Consider the following 14,011-nt stretch of genomic DNA (forward strand, 5'->3'; position numbering starts at 1 on the left):
GGGGGGGGAGGGAGGGTGGAAGTTTGACACTAGCCAAGAGATGATCTATGATTGCATGCTTCTCTATGTAATTCTTCCCTAAGAAGTGCTAAATCTTCAACGATGCCTACAAAGATTATGAAATGCTTAATATAAATCCTTTTCCCTAGACTGAGTTGTATGTTATGGCCCTAGAGAGGTAGAAAGGAGATAGTTGGATGCAGGGCACGGATGGAAACAGGGGCATACAAATCACAGGAACTTGTGGATATGATGAGGACAGTTTCACACTAGTCTGGAGTAAGAAACTGCCCAAGTTTACCTACATTTCTAAGGGGAAAGAAACACAGATGACATCTGGATGATGCTAAGAAAGCTTTTGGGAGAGATAAGAATTTGAGCCGGGACCTTGAAATATGGGTTGGACTTCAGTAGGACTAAAACTGTAGGAGAAGAGGAGAATGTTCCAGGAAGAGGAATGAATATGAGCAAAGGCACAGAGAGAGGAGGATGCTGGGTGCCGTTATTAGGGGCCAGTCACTGAGCAGGCTCCATTTTTGTCTCACAAATCAGGCTAGGGGAAAAGTACAGACTGAAATGGGCCTGTTAGGACAGAACCTAGGTCTCTGGGTCTGTGGCAGACCTCCTAAAGCATAGCTGGTTCTCATCTTTCCATTGCATTTGGAACCTGGATCTGTGTGTTTCCCCTTCCTGTTAGGCTGCCCCTACTGACTTGCTTTCTGCCTCCTTCAAACAATGTGAGGGCAGAGTTTTGAGAATGGGGTACCCACTGTGGCCAGCGCACAATGCCGTGTCTCCTGGTTGTGATTAAGTTGTCATTTGGCACATTTTTGCATGGATATGGCTTTTTGGAACACCTCAGGAGATGTCAAACTCCATAACTGAGTCCTGGGACCAAAGCATTCATACACAAGTAAATGAAAGCAGACCTGTCACTGGGTTCTGCCCCCTGAAATATGGCTGCTCACATCTTTGAAAGTTACCAACTCCACTGTCTATCATCCACCATTGATTCTACACTACTGATGCTTGTCAGTTCACATGCAACCCGAATCACTTGACACTGGGGAAAAGGTGAAGTAAAAGTGCCGTGAAACCCACTGTGGCTTTGCAGTGCACTTGAACGTGATACTCCAGTTCAAAGACTAGTGTTTTAAACAGCCTAGAGTTTCGGACAAACACGTAATTAATGACAAATTTTTTGATTAAGAAGAGCATGAAATGAAAGCTATTAAGAGTATTTTCTTTTTAAGGCAAAGGAGTTACTTGCATCTTTGAGGGCTATTTAGTGGCCATAGACCTTTGATTCAAGGAATTAGAAATTTGTCCAATGAGACGCCACATTCTATATTTGGTATGCAAACACAGTTTCTCCTTTACCAAGTGATCACTCAACTGAAGTCAAAATTCATCTGATTACAGGAAAACAACTTGATATCCTTCTGGTTACTGTAAATATTTTGTAAGTTTGTTCCAACCAAGCACTCTCAGAAAATTTCCATGTTTTCATCTTATTATGTATATACAACCTGGGTTATATTCCTCCAGTTTTAAAAAGAGCTGCAATTTGAGAAGATGGTTTCGAGGCCTTTCAAAATTACTTGCAATTTTTTTTCCATTTTTTTAAAGAGTTGTAGGCCATTCCAAAATGATCCCAGTCTAACATGATAAATTAGTGATGCATACTATGTTTGGAGGTAAGATACGGAAAAATTCCTTCATGCCAATTTTCTGCCTATTTGTAACCATTAGGACTCAAAATTCCCCATATATCTCTGTCAGGTAGATAAAAGGCCCCGATTACTTAACTGCTGCTCAGACATTTCACACACCTGGCTTTAGATAAGCATTCTAGAGTAAGAAGAGAGCAGGGTCTTCTAAGGAGACAAAACAAGGAAAAAGCTTCCAGTTTGCAACATCAAATTTTATTACATTGGGTCATAAACAACCTCAATTAGCAAAGCATGTTCACAGTCAAATGTGCCTTTGGAAAAGCAGTTGTGTGCATATTTTCCTGGGAGCAGATGGCAACTGTGGGAAATCCTTGCACCGTCCTCAGTTTTGGAGATTTATAAGGAGGGGTTTACCACATTTACCAGGTCTGCTGCTTTCCTCACCAAATCAATTCCTTGTCAGTGTCCAACTAGGCCTCTGGAAGGGGTTAGGCAGAGCCCAGGGACCACTTGACATCTGCTCTACTTAGGGCTTTTTGATCTTGTTTTGCTTTTTGAAGGGCAGGCCCACATTGAAGTGTGTGTGTGTGTGTGTGTGTGTGTGTGTGTGTGTGTGTGTGTGTGAGAGAGATGGTGGCTTCGGTGTGGGAGAGGCAAGGAAAACAACCCCATGATGATAGATCAAATGAAGGAAAAATAACTTTCTTCTTATTTTTTGGAATTGAGTGGGATTACATGCCATGAGATGACTATAATAGGAAGCAAAACACTGGGGTTTAGGGTGTGAAACCCTTTGTGAACAGGAATGTAAACCGTGCAGGTGTTTAGCTATCATAACCAACACTTTAACATGGGTGTCAATGAAAACCAAATTGTGTACTTCCCTCTGAGCCACAGCCCCTCTAGCTGCCTGAGACTGTTGGCATGGAGCATTTTCTTTCTTTTGAAAAAACAAAATTGAATCTTGCCAAGAAGAATATGGGGGTAGCTCAGGCAGAGGTGATAGACACTAATGCTAGTGGCCCAGTAACCATCAGGTTTTGCCATTTCCGTCCCAAACTCTCTTTCATCTTCCTTGGTGGGGTGTGGAAAGAAAAAGTCAAGGGGAGGGAGTGGAAACAGGGAAGGGACAATTGCTTATGACATCCAAAAGCCTGAGGTGTTCTGAAACTCCTTGAATAGCAGTGCCGGGAGAAGGTGACAGAACATCATAGGATGGATGTCAGGGCAGCAGCCGTCTCAGACTTTGCCTCCCCTGATTCTGCCACCTGTCACATATACCCTCTCCTCTTGATCCTAGAAGGAATATGAGAGGAAGGCCTGGGTGTGGTAAAGATGGCCATGTTTAGGTGTTTTTAGTATTAATGTGCTTTCCTGCCTTGACTCTCAAGTTTTGTCCCTATGTTTTGTCCTTGATATCTCTGAAAACAGTGACATAGCAGGACCTGCAGAAAGCTATCAGAAAGGCTCTGGTGTTCCTCAAAATGTTCCCTTCCACCTTTGGTTGAAGACTGAAACTATGATTGGGCTTATTTTTTGGATGTAAGACATTCTCTTGGTCTGCTCTATATATCCTAGTCTGCTATTTTTAGACATGTACAGAGCTGGTTTATCCGAGTCTTTCTAATACGGCACCTACCCAAGTGTGGGAGGCAAAGTTTGGCTCTGGGGAGCAGCCAAGTCCAGGATTGGCAACAGGAAAGCTTGGCAGGTAGAAGTTAGGAAAGGGTAACCCCACTAGGGGGTTGCCATGCAAAGACATGCAAGACCACGGTATGCTGGGTTGATGTGAGGGAATCTGACAACATCCTCACCCCAAGACTCCATGTTTGTGGAATGTCTGGAATAAGCAATTGACATTTGTATACTGGTTTAGAGATCATGAAATTGACTTGTCTCTGGGTACAGACCTAGCAAGTGATCAAGGTGAGAGTTCTCTAAAGGTGGAAATAGGCATCCTAAATCCTCTCCCCTGGTCTTAAGCGACTTGGTGGTTAAGCAGTTTCTTAACGTATGCTTCAGAGTTTAGGTCCCAGCTGAGAAAATGGTCTGGCTCATTAACAACACCCCCATCTATACCTGGAGATGAAAGTTTTTGTTTTCCAGTGAATTATTTTTGGGGAGATGTGTCACATGTAGTTGCTGTTGGGTGGAACATGCCGAGCTTACATCTTCCTGATCCAGCTGCCCTGGATATTCATCTCCAAGCCTTGGGTTCTGAATCCAGCCATCTGGAAGGGGGTATAGGGCCGGGCCCCTACTGCCCCTCTTCTGCCTTTCATGTCACCTGAGTCCGCTCAGCGAGGTCTACTGTGAGGGCTTAAAACTAATCTCCCATAGTTTATGAGCCCAAATCCATTTGCAGTGAGGAAGACCCCAGCTGACCAGAGGCTTAAACAAATGTCCCCTTCTGTGGCGTTCCTAACAGCGAGACTCGAGTTCCACACACATGATGTCAGTGAGAGCGGACAGGCCTTTCTCTCACACGTGGCTCAGAAATCATTTTCAAAGCAAACAGAAAAGACAGCCCCGGGCAGGCGACTTTTCCTTTTGCTCTGGGCCAGGCCTGCGCTCCCAGGCCACTCCTAGAGGGCTCATCTGAACTGAAAGCGCAATTGAAAACAGGTGTCCACCCAGTGCCTATAAAATATATACTGGCAATGGGGGAGATCCTTGGAGATTCTTTCAACTGGTAGAAATATGGAGACAATTCCCAAATCTGACTCTGCCTAGCTCCATCTCTCTTTGGAAAAAAAAAATTTTTTTTTTCCCCAAAAAAACTTTCAGGGAATCTGGGAGCATATGGTTCCACCACTTCATTCTGTAGAAAGAAATGTGAAAAAGATTAGAGAGTGTGTCAGAACGTCAGATGGGGCCTTGTGTGGCTGGAAAAGTGGCTCTTGTCTTCTGCCTTGTCCCCTCCTCTTTGCCAGTGTCCCAAGTGACCTTGGGTTGTACAAGTTAGTGGTCACTGTGATTTGGATGCCAGATTTATCCAATTTCTATTTAGCAAACAAATCAACTGTACTGCTGCTCGTGTTTGGGATAAATACCTGATTAGATTCTCTTAGAATATGATGGCTAGTGCCCATAAAGGAAAGGAATTTCAGCTGGGCAATGTCCGACGGGGCGCAAGCATTGGGTTTCCTTTTTATTTGTTGTCAGCAAGTGCTCCTGATCTTTCCTACCTTGCAAGCTCATTAAGTACACGCTTGAACGTGGGGATACTGACAACGCAGCTGTATTTCATTTGTAGATAATTGATGCAATAAATGTAATAACCAAACGAGATATGTTGACTCATGAGCTAATTTGGGTGTAGATGTTACAGCACTTGTGCAGCTGGAAATGTTTCCATCACACAATCTGTTTCAGATAAATGTTCCTCATTCCTGTCCTCACTAAGACAGACAAAAAAAATTAAACCATCCTGTATATTTAAAAGTATATGTTCGTAAGTCATATTCAATCCAAACACTGCTCGAGAGAGTACTAATATCAGCAATTTACTAGACAAACAGGTGATATTAACACCTGACATTAACCCCTTACACACCGCGGGTACCCAACAGAGGTGCTCAGACCTGGTTTCCTTAGGTGCTTATTGGTCTGGAAACCTGAGGAACCTTAGTTGGATGAATGTGGACCATTGCTTTTTCTTCTGCCTTCTTTTAGTGCAGGTAGATTTTCCTTTTCATGGTTCATATATTTCCAGAGTGTGGAGTATTGTCTGGACATGGACTGTTTCCCCTGTACCTGGTTTCTTTCTGCCCCTTCCCTCAGGGAGTGGCCTCTGACCAAGGGCGGTCTCTGAAGAGTATGCATATTCCCAGTAATGAGTCATGGGATGCATGTGACCAAGCAAAGCTGAAACAATGTGGCCGTGACATGCTTAATCAATGTAATTGCAAACACCATATAGGAATGTGAATGATTAGCTCGATTATTTTGATTATAAAACTGCTTGCTTTTCTACCCCAAAAGCAGATTCTTCACTGATCTGCTGCTATTGGTGCCTCCTGTAAGCTCTCTCAGATATGGGTTTATCACATTACCTAGAGGCTCCTCACTTTTTATCTTTTCTGATATCTTATCCCAGGCAACCTGAATAGCTATAGGTGGGAGGCAAGATTCTGTGATTTTAAGATGGGGTCCTTGCAATGGATAGTCTTCACAGAGAGGAGTCTGTAATACATGAGAGACCCACATTTGGAAGAAGTTTTTATAAATATCTACTAATAGCCTAGGCCAGAGGTTGATAAACTGTGGTCCATAGACCATATCCAGCCTAATGCCTGTTTTCGTACAGTCCTTGAACTAAAAATGATTTTTACATTTTTAAATGGTTGCAAAAATGGTTGTAAAAATCAAAAGAAGAATATTCTGTGATATAAAAAAATCATGTGAAATTCAAATTTCAGTGTTCATAATAAAATTTTATTAGAACACAACCACATTCATTGTGTACTTTTTTTTTTTTTGAGTTGGAGTCTCACTCTGTTGCCAGACTGGAGTGCAGTGGCACGCTCCCAACCACCGCAGCCTTGACCTGTTGGGCTCCCGCGATCCTTCTGCCTCAGCCTTCCAAGTAGCCAGAACTACAGGTGTGCGCTACCACGCCTGGCTAATTTTGATTTATTGTAGAGACGAGGTCTTGCCAAGTTACCTGGACAGGTCTCAAACCTGCAGGCTCAGGCAATCCACTCGCCTCGGCCGCCCAAAGTGCTGGGATTACAGGCTGAGCCGCTGAGCCACCGAGCCCAGTCAGTGTGTACTATTTTCTGTGGCTGCTTTGGTGAATACATTTATCATCTAGCCCTCTACAGAGAAAGCCTGACAACCTCTGTCTAGATAAAAATATCACCAATTTCTGCAAATGAGAAAAAGTTATACTTGATTACAGTATATTTTAAAATGAAGTTTTCTGACCTCAATTAAGTGCATAAAGAGAGTAGGTTAACTGCTCCTTGTCTACTGAAACTCTTCTTAAAGGACCAAGTAGGACACATTATTATTAGCATATCATTAGTTATTAGTGGCCTAACCTTTTCTCTTTGTGCTGACATTTTGCCTGGTTGTACTGTTTGAATGCAAACACTGTTTCTAAGCTGTTTGAAAAGTGTCTTCCTATTTGGGTAATTTTTTATTTTATAACTTTATTTTTGTACTCAAACTGTTCAACAAATTATTTTTTCAATAGATAATCCTGTCCGGTTTATTGAGATATATTTTCGATACATTGTATAGATTTATAGGTCTAAGAATTTTGACAAAAGTGTCCAGTCACATAACCACCACCACAATCAAGATCTAGAACAGCTCTGTCACCTCCCAAATTCCCTTTGTGCCCCTGCGGAGTCAGTTATCTTTCCCCCTTCCCTGGCCCCTGATTAGGATGGATGAATTCTTGTGTTCCTAAAGTTTTTGCCTTTTCCAGAATGTCACATCCATGATTGTACAGGATGTAATGGATATTTTAAAGGTACATTTCAGTTCCCTTAACTGCGATGTAGAAACCTATGAACTCTTAATTGTTGAGTTTCAACTATACTTGCAGCAAACTTTATATAATGAAGATTAAATCTATTTTCCTTAGTTATCTGGAAGAGGAATTAAAAGGACAGATACTAAATTTGTTCATACAGATACTAAAATTGTGGGACCAGACTGCAAAAATTAATATAAAATGCTCTTTATAAAAAAGAAAAAAGTTATCAATTATACTGTATATTCCAGGGTGAATTTTTGTTTTGTTTTGTAATCTTAGACTTTCAATTTAGCCCCCAAATAATCTCCTAAATAGGTTCCTCTGTGAGTGAAAAGGGAGAAGAAACTTTGTTTATATAATTGTAATCTGTTGTTCTAAACCTTTGTCCTCAAATTTTATATATTATATCTTAAAAAGCAAAAAATATGCAAAAGCATAAAATATGCACTGTGCTACTTGTGGTATCTCATATAGGATTATTCTCTCAGAATCAGGATTGGGAAAGCCTTGCTCACTATGTACATAGACAAATGGCAAAAGAAAACGTGTGCTTGCACTAAAAAAAGAAAATGTGTGTATTTCCTGTGTTGTTATATTGCACTGCTTTTCTAGTAGTTGGATTTGTTCTTTAGAAGTAGTTAGCATTTAAAAGTAATTAATAATCAAGATCATCATCCCCAATCTAGCCTCTCCTTCCCTCTTTAGTGTCTCCTATGGGTAACACACTGTTGCCCCTTGGTGACCCTTTTCTTATTGTCTAGGATGGGAAATTCCAAAGAACCCCTTCTGTGGAAGCAAGCATGAACTTAAGTAACACAGTGGATATTTAAGTACGCTAGAAGGCTTGATAGATCTTGAGGTGGGTTTTTACCTGAACATTTTTTACATATTTTTCCTCCCTGGCTTCCAGAGGGATTCAATGTGTTTTAGGCATCTTTGCTAATAGTAGGTTATTAATCCAAGAGCATTCGAGTTTTGCTTTCTCTGTACAAGTGGGCTTTGGATTAAAACTCAAGGTAGCAAGTTCAGAAATTGGTCTGAAGTTTTCATTTTATTTCAAACTGAACTCATGTTACTCCTGTTGAAAATTGTACTGACAGGCCTATACATATAATTTATGATATTTCCTATCAAGATGTTTAGCTGAATTAGAAACATTTGTGAACAAGTCCTTCTGCAGCCTAAGTTAAAAGGCATTTTTCTGCTGAGGAAGGGAGGAGAGTGCAGAGTGCAGAGGCACAAAGAACTCAGAATACCTTTTATTTCCATAACTGTTGATCAAGTAATTGACCGTAAACTGTTTACAACCGTGACCCTTGTTGCAACCACAGAAGAGGTGTTTATGGATAGACATTAAACTCTTTCTTAAGTTGTTCACAAAGTGTCCTGTTTACAGAGCAAACTTCCAGAAACATCTCATTTTTCTCTGAAACATTACGTAAAGTAGGTAACAAGATTGATCAGGCAGCACTGAGAAGGGAAGTGAGGTGAACAAGTAGAACTTTGCCTGTGGCTTTGAGGGAATCTAACTTTCAACAATAATTCCACTCTCATATTTCAGATAATGGAAAAAGGAAACTCCCACATATGGTTCATTAGAGGCATTTAAAAAATCAAAGAGGAAAACAGCATTTTAGGAAGAGGCTATTGTATTGACTTGCTAAATTACTTAAAAAGAAAAGTGATGCTGACTATATTGGTTCATACACAGGATTTAGAAAACTTACCAATGAAGAGAAATAAAGTACTAGCACTGTGTGAGAGAAAATGTATTTGAAACTATATTTCCAAGGGATTAAAATGAGACATGGCCATTTTCAGTCAGATTTTTGCCAAAGAATACACAAGATTAATTTTATTTATTCATATTTTTTAGATTCAGTATCTTACTCTATTGCCCAGATGGCTGAGGTGCAGTGGCACAAGCATAGCTTACTGTAGCCTCAAACTCCTGGACTCAAGCGATCCTCCTTCCTCAGCCTTTCAAATAGCTAGGATTATGGGTACGTGTTTCCATAACTGGCTAATGTGTGTGTGTGTGTGTGTGTGTGTGTGTGTGTTTGTGTGTGTGTGTAGACAGGGTCTCACTATATTTCCCAGGCGGTTCTCAAACTCCTGGCCTCAAGTGAACCTCCTGCCTTGGCCTTGGTCTCCCAAAGTCCTGGGATTACAGGTCTAAGTCAATCCTAAGAGATTAAAACAATTGTTCATATAAATTATTTGCCAAATAAAATAAAGATTACACATATTTAAAAGAATACAGTTTTGTGGACAGAAACTGGAAACGTTTCCCTTGAAAACTGGAACAAGACAAGGCTGCCCACTCTCACCCTTCTTGTTCAACATCGTGCTGGAAGTCCTAACTTGAGCAATTAGACAAGAGAAGGAAATCAGGGATATCAAAATAGGAAAAGAGGAAGTCAAGTTATCCCTCTTTGCTGACGATATGATCCTATATCTTGAAAATTCAAGATAATCCGTCAAAAACTTGCTTGCACTGGTAAATGACTTTGGCAAAGTCTCAGAGTACCAAATAAATGTGCAAAAGACAGTTAAATTCTTAAACACCAACAACAAGCAAGCACAGAACCAAATAAAAAGCACAATCTCACTCAGAATAGCCACACACACACAAAAAGTGAAGTACCTTGGCATCTTCCTAACTAGAGAAGTGAAAGACCTTCACAATGGAAGTTACAAAACACTCCTCAAAGAAATCCAAGAAGACACAAACAAATGGCAAAATATTCCATTCTCATGGGTAGGAAGAAGCAACATTGTTAAGATGTGTATCTTACCAAAGGCAATCTACAGATTCAATGCAATACCCATTAAATTACTAACATCATTCTTCTCAGACCTGGAAATGACAATACAGAAATTCATATGTAAACATAAATGACCACGAATAGCCAAAACAATCCTTAGCAAAAGAAACAAAGCAGGAGGCATCACACTTCCACCTCAAACTTCAAACTTACTGTAAGGCTACAATAATCAAAACAGCCTGGTGTTGGTACAAGAACAGGCATATAGACCAATGGAACAAGGTAGAGAATTCCAGAAGCAAAGCTTCAATTTCTCAACCAATTCGTCATTGACAAAGCCTCCAACAACAACCACTGGGGAGAGGAGAACCTATTCAGTAAATGGTGCTGGGAAAACTGGCTGATCACATGCAGAAGATTGAAACAGGACCCCTACCTATCACCATACACAAAAATGAACTTAAATGGATCAAAGACCTAAAAGTAAAACCTCAAACTTAAGAATCTTAGAAAATGCAGGAGACACCCTTATGGAAATTGGAACTGGCAACCAATTCCTCATCCTCCAAGTGCCCACATCATAAGCGATAAGATAGACAAGTGGGACCTCATCAAACTGACAAGCTTCTGCAAAGCAAAAGAAACCATCAAAAGAGCAGGGAGACAGCCCATAGAATGGGAAAAATATTTGCCAACTGTATATCTGACAAAGGTCTGACATCTAGGATCTACAAGGAACTCAAAGGCGCTGAAAGGAGAAAACCAAAGAGCCCCATTAAAAAGTGGGCAAAAGACATGAATAGACACTTAATAGAAGATATAGGGTAGCCAACAGACACATGAAAAAGTGCTCAGCCTCACTAATCATCAGAGAAATGCAAATCAAAACCATATTGAGATACCACCTAACCCCAGTAAGAATGACCATCATTAATAAAGCAAACAAACAACAAAAAACATGCTGGCGAGGATGTGGAGAAAAAGTAATGCTTCTACACTGCTGGTGGGAATACAAACTAGTGCAACCTCTTTGGAAGACAGTGTGGCGATTTCTGAAAGAACTAGAAATTGATCTTCCATATTACCCAGCAATTCCCCTACTGGGAATATATCTGGAGTAACTCAAGTCATTCTATCAAAAAAGATACCTGCACGTGCATGTTTTTTGCAGCTCTATTCACAATAGCAGAAACATGGAACCAACCATGATGCCCATCGAAACTGTACTGGATTAATAAAATGTGGTACATATACACAATGGAATATTATGCAGCCATAAAGAAGGACAAACATATGGACATCGCAGCAACTTGGATGGATTTAGAGTCTATCATACTCAGTGATCTATTACAGAAACAAACCACAGAGTACCATATGTTCTCACTCATAAGCAGACCTTGAACAATTATCATAATACTATAAGAAAGGGTTTGGCAGTAGTGGGAAACTGCCAGGGGAGGGGAGTGGGATTGGCAGTTGAGGGAAACTGCTAGGGGAGGGAGGGGCACACCTCATCAACAAGGGTGCCTGCGTAATCAACGTTTTTATACCTAACCCTGAATTGTACCCCACATCTTAAAATAAAGAAAAAAAAAAAAGAATACAGTTTTGGAAGGTGTTACTGTGGTCTAAGAATATGTTTCTGGAAGAAATGTGATACAAATGGAAAACACTTCTTTGCTCACATAAATGTGGTTTCCAGGTGCAGTGCATGACTGACTTCACACATCAGTGCCAACTGGTCAGGTACTTCATGAGGTCCCATGTATCTCTGCACTCTGCTGGATACAGGTAAGAGATGTAAGACTCCTTTTCTTTGATGTGCAAAGGCACAAACACAGTGAAAAAACTGCTGTCTAATTCAAGTGTCATCATGAGCAAAACAGGAAACTTCCACAACACTCTAGTTGTGATAGGAAAACAACCAACATTCAGATGGTGGCAGAGGAAAATGAATGGAATGGATAACTAAAAGAGGTTTTGGGAAGGGAAAGTCAGTAGGACCCGTGCCTGGTCTGGGAGAAAACGCAAGTGACTATGTGTTTCAGGCTAGAGTGAGCAAGAGCAATATGTGAGTCCAGAGACTTAGCTAGCACAAGCTAGCACAAGCTAGCCTTTGCTCTTTGCCTTTTCCTTTTTGTCTGGAAGGCAGATGTGACACCCAGCAGTGGGCTTAGCCATCTTACCATCAAGAGAACAAAAGTCATGTGGGGTGGAGCAAGAGGAGGGAAGCATCCTGGGTCCAAGCACCAGCCTGTGCCCTGGACTTGCTGTTGGGCAAGTCAAGCAAAACTCTGAGTTAAGCCACTGTCATTGGGTTTTTGTTTCAGTGGCCAAACCCTAATTGACGGGACCTTACAGAGAGGATCCAAGAGAGCAGAGAGGAGAGGGGAGAGTCACTTATGGGGGGCACCGGGTCACTCAGGCTCAGAAGTGGGGTGTGTGTGGCAAGTCTGGGGAACAAGGAGTAAAACAGTCTTGAGAGTCATTTATTCTGGCTGGAAAGTATCCAGTGGAAAGCAGGGAAAAATCAGGCAGGTATCAAACTGATTCACTAATAAAGTGCTGTGCTTTAAAAATTCTAGGAAGGCTAACAAATGTGTTTAGTGCTAATTGGATTGATCAGACTTTCACTGTTGATAGTTTTATCATGGGAGAAATGATTTAATGATCAATTATTAGAACTTATCAAATATGCTTTCCTAATGAAGATTCCACTGTATCCATCCTTAACTGGCTGATGGATTTAAGGGTGTTGGGATAGCAGATGTTGTGTCACTGGAATATGATATATACTATATTGTGTCTGTACAATAGAAAACAAAGTAGAAACTTAGTGATGGTTCTGATTGATTGAATTTTTCTCTCTACTGAGCTAGACTTTATCATTCAGTTATAATCATTCAAGCAGAAGTTCAGCAAATCCTCCAAGGAGCTTAAAGTGATGTCCTTCATCATTCCAGGGGTTCTGGGACTTTAGCAGACGTAAAATTCCAGGGAAACTTGTTGAAGACTCTCAGAGTCTGGTGTAGCAGGTTTGGGTTGGTTGTCAGGAATCTTAATTTTTTTTTTTTTTTTAGTAGGATTTACTGAGGGACAGAAAAGCCCCCACAGTGGGAGGGGACCTGAAGGGGTTGCCAGAAATCTTCATTTTTAACAAGCGCCTTTTGTGATTCCGTTGCAGGTGGTTTTCTGAGTGTCATTAGTAAAGCTCTGATCTATTATCTATCCTTCTTCCTTCTTTCTTTTTTTCTTTTTTCTTTTGAGTCAGAGTCTCAGTCTGTCGTCAGACTGGAGTGCAGTGGTACACTCATGGCCACCACAGCCTCAACCTGCTGGGCTCAGGTGCCTCAGCCTTCCAGGTAGCTGGAACTACAGGTGCATGCCACCATGCCTGGCTAATTTTTTGATTTATCATAGAGATGAGGTCTCATCAAGTTGCCCACACTGGTCTCAAACCCCTGGTCTCAGGCAATCCGCTTGCCTCCACCTCCCAAAGTGCTTCCTTATTTCTTCCTCTTCTCTGTGCCATGTTCTGGTGCTTTCCAGAAGGGAAAGAGTTTCTGAAAGTGAGGGTCTCATTTCATTTCCCATGACTTTCTGCTAGTAGTTGGAAGGCTTCACCAAAGGGCACACTGTTTTTCAGACTCTTCTTATACCTCTTAACATTTCTGTTTTTTGAATTCCAAAGGAATACTTGTTCATTAACTAGAAAACTTGTAAAAACGGAGGAAAGGATAAATAAGAAAATAGAAATCATCATCCTTCCTCTTTATAGACAGAACCACTGTTAACGTTCTGGTGTATAACCTTTTCTACTTCTCCCTCTTTACATAAAAGTTGGAATCAAATGCATCTGAAGATGCATATGCTGTTTTTAATATCCTTCATGTCTGATCTTCTCAAACGTATCAGTGTCAGAGTCTTGATTGCTGACATGAGGTGAAGGTATTCTGCTCTCTTCACAAATCTCCTGGTTTTTTTTTTTTTTTTTGAGTTGAAGTCTCACTCTGTTGCCCAGGCTGGAGTGCAGTGGCACGCTCACACTCACCCCAGAGTTGACCTGCTGTGCTCCGACGATC

Source organism: Carlito syrichta, unplaced genomic scaffold (genome assembly GCF_000164805.1).
Source record: "Carlito syrichta isolate Samal-C Ts95f unplaced genomic scaffold, Tarsius_syrichta-2.0.1 Scaffold308839, whole genome shotgun sequence".
Lineage (NCBI taxonomy): Eukaryota > Metazoa > Chordata > Mammalia > Primates > Tarsiidae > Carlito > Carlito syrichta.